The sequence below is a fragment of the Myotis brandtii genome, unplaced genomic scaffold (genome assembly GCF_000412655.1).
Source record: "Myotis brandtii unplaced genomic scaffold, ASM41265v1 scaffold111, whole genome shotgun sequence".
In the NCBI taxonomy this organism is placed as follows: domain Eukaryota; kingdom Metazoa; phylum Chordata; class Mammalia; order Chiroptera; family Vespertilionidae; genus Myotis; species Myotis brandtii.
Window position 1 is genome coordinate 6,055,818 of NW_005353789.1, and position 6,757 is coordinate 6,062,574.

A 6,757-nucleotide genomic window follows, 5' to 3' on the forward strand; every position below is an offset into this window, starting at 1 on the left:
ACTTCTTTGCAGCTGAAGTTCAATTTTTAATTAGCTATGGTTTTTGCAAGCAATAGTGTCCAACGAAACCAGGAGAAAGAGAGGGAGGATCAAAGAAAAAGAAAATTCTTTGTACACTCAGTGTTTCCAACAATAAAACCCAACATGGCAAAAATCACCTCAGACACAAACGTTTATAAAGATACTACTTGTAAACAACAAACAACAACAAAACACCACCAACAACAAGGCTGCATTTCATAAAACTCACCGCAGTGGAGTGCCTGGCAGCTCACCTCTGTGGATGGGATCCTAACAGGTTTCCTAAACTGCCACCAGTTACAGTTTCCCTTAACTCTATTATCTGAGCCCTGAAACTGCAGCCTTTTGCAGCTGCGTGGGTAAGCAGTGCTCCATTCAGGTCTCGGGATTTGCCCCAAATATATAGGGGTCAGCTTAATAGTAAGCACAGGCACCAAGAGAGAGGAAAGGGAACCGTGCACACGGAAAGAAAACGGGACCCCGAGTGTGTCCGAGCTCATAGGGATGTAAACACATTTTCATTACTTTACAGCTGCCACGGTGGGAGAAACAAATCATAGGACCCACAGAACATTTATAAACCTCCTTGCTAAAGAATCTTTAAAAGTCTTACAGATTATCTTTTAGATGAGGAAAGACTAGGGAAAAGAGTTCTGAAATCACAGGAGGCAATATATTCTAAATACAGTAGTAATTTCTATTCTAGACACCAAGAAAGTCTAAAGTGTCCTTGAAAATGGCATTACATTTCATCTTAATTTTGAAATGACTTTTATTTAAAGACTGTTCCTTGTATTCACTAGGAAGGCGGAGTCTCCAGGATGTTACTTGAATTCCAGAGCTATTTATATTCCTATAATGTGAACTCTAAAGAAATAGGATTGAGGCAAGTGTGAGATGGGAACAGTGGTCCGGGGGGCGGGCAGGGAATCATCTTTCAGAAGAGATGCCTCCTACTAGATCTTGCACCATAGATGCATTCTTTCAAAAGAATGCTAGGGGGTCCGCACCCTGGCAACCCGACTCCAGAGCCCACACTCGGAACCACCACTATGAAAGAGAATCTGAATTCTGACGCTGGCATTCACCAGCCTTGTAATTCTGGGCCCATTACTAAACTTCTCTAAATCTCAGTTTTCTCTTCCTTTTAGGAGGGCAAAATTCTTACCCCCTCCACCTCACCCCCTTACAACTTCTCCCAAAACAGCTGAGTTGCATGTTCTTTCATCAGAGGCTACTCCCACCAAGCCAGAGTTCAACAGCAGCCCGGCCATGACATGAATTTTGACTGTGTCAAATTTAACCTCCAGCCGCTGACAAGGAGCTCATCTCCACAGTCCAGAATGGCCACTGGTGATGCTGGACATGTGTTTATCATGATTAGCTGCCTAGTATGGGAATGCCATTCCCTCAAAGAGCAGAACATACACGCTGGTTTAAAGGAGCCAAGACCACGCCCTCTTCATTTCACCAGAAATTTCCTCATAGTCCATCTCTGTCCAGTCTCCGCTCACTTCCAATCTACTCTCCATCAGGTTCCCTGTGACAACAGCCTCAGCCAATTGGTGGCTCTGGGAACGTCTTTGTGGGTGCTAGGTAACATTAGAAGAGAGGATATCTCTATGTGATTCTTTAGAGAAGCTAAAGCAAGCAGGCCAGTAAAAGGGGGAAAATTATAGTGAAGCAATTAAGTCACCTCTCTTTTCACAAATGATGAGATGACTAAAGGAACCGTTGTTATATTTACAAAGAATGGGCACCTATATAGTATTAGATTGAACTATATGAAATTGTCTAAATTTGACGACTCTTGGTCTACTGTAATAGCAATTCCATGTGATTCAACCTGTAGTTAACGTCCACACAACTAGTAATTAACTATGTGTCAGTAGTGACTACATTACCTTCTCTAATCATCACCACAAATCTATAAGGTAAAGGCTATAATTATGTTACAACTTTATGGAGGAGGAAAGGGAGGCTTGAGGAGGTTAAGAAAGGTGTTGAACACTTCACAGCCAGCAAGCTGCAGGGTGAGGGGGTCCACACCCTGGCAATCTGACTCCAGAGTCCACACTCTGAACCACCACCCTTTGTCAAGGAGAATGTGAATTCTGACGCTGGCATTCACTAGCTCTGTAACCCTGGGCCAATTACTAAACTTCTCCAAGCCTCAGTTTTCTCTTCTCCTGAAGTGGGACTGATGATAGAACTGATCTGCTGTGAGGGCGAATGGATGATGGAAGTTAAGCACTTAGCCCAGTGCCTGGCCCGCAGGGAAAGCTCCGATGTTCCCTAGTAGCTGTGGTGTGGGCTGGATGATCCTCTCCCACTTTCCCCAGGATCTGAGGATCTGAAGCGAGACAGCACAGTGTGTGTCCCCTTACCCTTTGGTGGCTTGGCAGCCACTCATGGATGGAAGGATAGTGGAGTCTGGAATCCTCAAGCCTGGAAATGATGCCCTTCATTCATGTCAGTGCATGTGACTTTGATACATAGGAAGTCCTTCACATTGTAGTGCCCACCAGCTACCCCTCCTCCTGCTAAGCTGCCTCCCACCTCCGTCAACCTGCCCTCAGCCCCACCTTCTATTTCCTGCTTGCTCTACTTCAGATTTTTATGAGAATCTGGAACGCTTGCACAAACATCTTAGACTTCTCCTTTATTACCTGCCTACCTAGCTTCCTTGGCAATCAGCTGTAGAGGGTTACACAATCCATGCTCAAAAAGCACTGATGATCTCATCTGGAAGCAGTGTTGTGGAACCCACAGTGCACTGGACCAGGACATGAGGGCTTGGCTTTCAACTTCTGGTTCTGCCACTGACCTGCTTAGTAACCTTGATCAGGTCACTTATTGTCTGAGCCTAATCCAAAACATCACTAAGTTTCTCCCCAGTACTAATCTCTGTGGTAAAGAGAAATAAAAGAACATACTAAATGAGTTTTTGGAGAAATATGGGGCTTTTATTTTTCCTTTTTTCTAAAAGCTAGTAGCTGATCTATTTAGGCACATTTGATTTTCTTCTGATTACCTTTTAAAAAACAAACCCAGCCCTAGCTGGTTTGGCTCAGTGGATAGAGCTGTCCAGTCTCCGCTCACTTCCAATCTACTCTCCATCAGGTTCCCTGTGACAACAGCCTCAGCCAATTGGTGGCTCTGGGAACGTCCTTGTGGGTGCTAGGTAACATTAGAAGAGAGGATATCTCTATGTGATTCTTTAGAGAAGCTAAAGCAAGCAGGCCAGTAAAAGGGGGAAAATTATAGTGAAGCAATTAAGTCACCTCTCTTTTCACAAATGATGAGATGACTAAAGGAACCGTTGTTATATTTACAAAGAATGGGCACCTATATAGTATTAGATTGAACTATATGAAATTGTCTAAATTTGACGACTCTTGGTCTACTGTAATAGCAATTCCATGTGATTCAACCTGTAGTTAACGTCCACACAACTAGTAATTAACTATGTGTCAGTAGTGACTACATTACCTTCTCTAATCATCACCACAAATCTATAAGGTAAAGGCTATAATTATGTTACAACTTTATGGAGGAGGAAAGGGAGGCTTGAGGAGGTCAAGAAAGGCGTTGAACACTTCACAGCCAGCAAGCTGCAGGGCGAGGGGGTCCACACCCTGGCAATCTGACTCCAGAGTCCACACTCTGAACCACCACCCTTTGTCAAGGAGAATGTGAATTCTGACGCTGGCATTCACTAGCTCTGTAACCCTGGGCCAATTACTAAACTTCTCCAAGCCTCAGTTTTCTCTTCTCCTGAAGTGGGACTGATGATAGAACTGATCTGCTGTGAGGGCGAATGGATGATGGAAGTTAAGCACTTAGCCCAGTGCCTGGCCCGCAGGGAAAGCTCCGATGTTCCCTAGTAGCTGTGGTGTGGGCTGGATGATCCTCTCCCACTTTCCCCAGGATCTGAGGATCTGAAGCGAGACAGCACAGTGTGTGTCCCCTTACCCTTTGGTGGCTTGGCAGCCACTCATGGATGGAAGGATAGTGGAGTCTGGAATCCTCAAGCCTGGAAATGATGCCCTTCATTCATGTCAGTGCATGTGACTTTGATACATAGGAAGTCCTTCACATTGCAGTGCCCACCAGCTACCCCTCCTCCTGCTAAGCTGCCTCCCACCCCTGTCAACCTGCCCTCAGCCCCACCTTCTATTTCCTGCTTGCTCTACTTCAGATTTTTATGAGAATCAGGAACGCTTGCACAAACATCTTAGACTTCTCCTTTATTACCTGCCTACCTAGCTTCCTTGGCAATCAGCTGTAGAGGGTTACACAATCCATGCTCAAAAAGCACTGATGATCTCATCTGGAAGCAGTGTTGTGGAACCCACAGTGCACTGGACCAGGACATGAGGGCTTGGCTTTCAACTTCTGGTTCTGCCACTGACCTGCTTAGTGACCTTGAGCAGGTCACTTATTGTCTGAGCCTAATCCAAAACATCACTAAGTTTCTCCCCAGTACTAATCTCTGTGGTAAAGAGAAATAAAAGAACATACTAAATGAGTTTTTGGAGAAATATGGGGCTTTTATTTTTCCTTTTTTCTAAAAGCTAGTAGCTGATCTATTTAGGCACATTTGATTTTCTTCTGATTACCTTTTAAAAAACAAACCCAGCCCTAGCTGGTTTGGCTCAGTGGATAGAGCGTCGGCCTATGGACTGAAGGGTACTGGGTTTGATTCTGGTCGGGGCACATGCCCGGGTTGTGGACTTGATCCCCAGTAAGGGGGCATGCAAGAGGCAGCCAATCAATGATTCTCATCATTGATGTTTCTATCTCTCTCTACCTCTCCTTTCCTCCCTGAAATCAATAAAAATATATGTAAAAAAAAACCAACCCCAAAACAATAAAAATGAAATTTTAAAAATTATGTTTTTATCTAAAAAACAAAACAAAAAACAACCCACAGGCAGGAGAGGCTTATGTTACTCTGTTGACAAACTGCAGACCAAGACAGATGGCCTTGATTTCAGGGCACAGATCTCCATGGGTATGTTCCCTTATGATCTGCACAGGTCCTTATAGGGTGCTTGTTGGTGACTAGAGATGGGAGTGTCAGTGGAGAGAAAGCCTCACAAACACAAGAAGGGGATTTTCCATTTTCTTGGGTCTGTGCCTGTGCATAGCATACGTTCTCTAGCAGCTCAGGGTAGACCCCTCCACAATGTAAGGTAGAATGGAAGGCCTCCACAACACTTATTTGCCAGCCCTTGTATTTGTATGCTCTGCTCTAGAAGCTCAAAGTACTTTCACGGAGAATATTTTTAAAAATTAAAAGTTTGTCCTCCATCCTCCCAGGAGAAATTGAATTTTATGAGTGGAGGAGATAAAAACAGCCTGTGGACTGCTTTCTTGTCATAAATTGCTCGCTACCTTCTAACATACTGTATAATTTACATATGTATCGTGTTTATTGTTCATTCCTCTGCTCAGAAGAACATCACCTCATGAGGACAGATGTGTTTGTTTTAATCATGGCTGAGTCCCAAACACCCAGAGCAACGATCGGCATATATTAGATTCTCAACAAGTAAATCAAGCCTTACAAAGTCATGTTCATAAGCAACTCAGGTAGAGCTGGTATCCTGCACATCTCACTTGCAGAAATCACACTGTGTCTTTAGGAGGAAGAGATAATGTAAATAGTAAAATAGATTGCACTGGTGAGGGCAGTGGCAATGAACTAGGTGACAATGACATGTAAAGCAAAAAGGTCAATCCATTTTTGTGGGGGTCATAATTAGTTTAGACCTGGCTGCTGTGGCTCAGTTGGGTGTTGAGCCATGCACTGGAAGGTGATGGGTTCAATTCCTAGTCAGGACACACACCCAGGTTGTGGTTCAACCCCAGTCAGGGCACGTACAGGAGGCAATTGATGGATGTATCTTGTTCACATCGATGTTTCTCTTTCTCTTCCCTTCCTCCCTCTCTGAAATAAATAATTTTTTTTAAAAATTGTTTTTTTTAAAAAAAGAATTAGTTTAGCCCAACTCTGCAGATTTTCACATAGAAGTTCCATGCTGGGGAAAAACCACCACAGAACTGGGTAGTGAACCTAGAGAGAAACTGAATTTAAGTTTCTCTTTTCAAGTCCCTTTTTTATTAATTTCATGGGAAATTGTATTTGTTGGAGAACTCCAAGTGTTTCTAAAGGAGTCAGACCCTTGAGGACATGCTAAGTGGACACACAGCAGTTCACTTTGTACGCAGGTGAACATTTTTATCCCAATCTGACCACATGCTGACATCAAGACTGATGAGATAATGCCTGTAGGGCTCTTAGCATCATAAAAGATGTCAGTTAAAGTATTACTATACCTCTCCTGTATAATAGTCATGGGACATAAACCACTTATGATACAGAAATCAGAAGGCATGATTTTTTTTTTTTTTTATTGCTGGTGCTACTGATGAAAGCCACACTTTCAATTTAAATTATGCTTCTAGCCCTGGCCAGCATGGCTCAGTGGTTAGAGTGTTGGTCTGTGTACCAGAAGGTTGAGGGTTTGATTCCTGGTCAAGGGCATGTACCTGGGTTGCAGGTTTGATCCCTGGTCCTGGTCCGGGTATGTGCAGGAGGCAAACAATTGATGTGTCTCTCTCACATCAATGTTTCTTTCCCCGCCCCATGCCAGACTATTTCTCTCTCCCCTCTACCCTCTCCCTCCTATTCTCTCTAAAAATTAATGGAAATATATACATATATATA

At 43.6% G+C, this 6,757-nt stretch overlaps 1 protein-coding gene and 1 long non-coding RNA gene across 2 annotated transcripts in view; one reads left to right on the forward strand and one right to left on the reverse strand.

Annotated features, from left to right (window-relative positions):
* Positions 1-6,757, reverse strand: part of SHROOM3 (shroom family member 3) — a 238,400-nt gene that overhangs the window by 165,616 nt on the left and 66,027 nt on the right. The window lies entirely within an intron of this gene.
* The window catches only part of LOC106727177, a 15,650-nt gene that overhangs the window by 130 nt on the left and 8,763 nt on the right, over positions 1-6,757 (forward strand). The gene's annotated exons all lie outside the window — the stretch shown is intronic.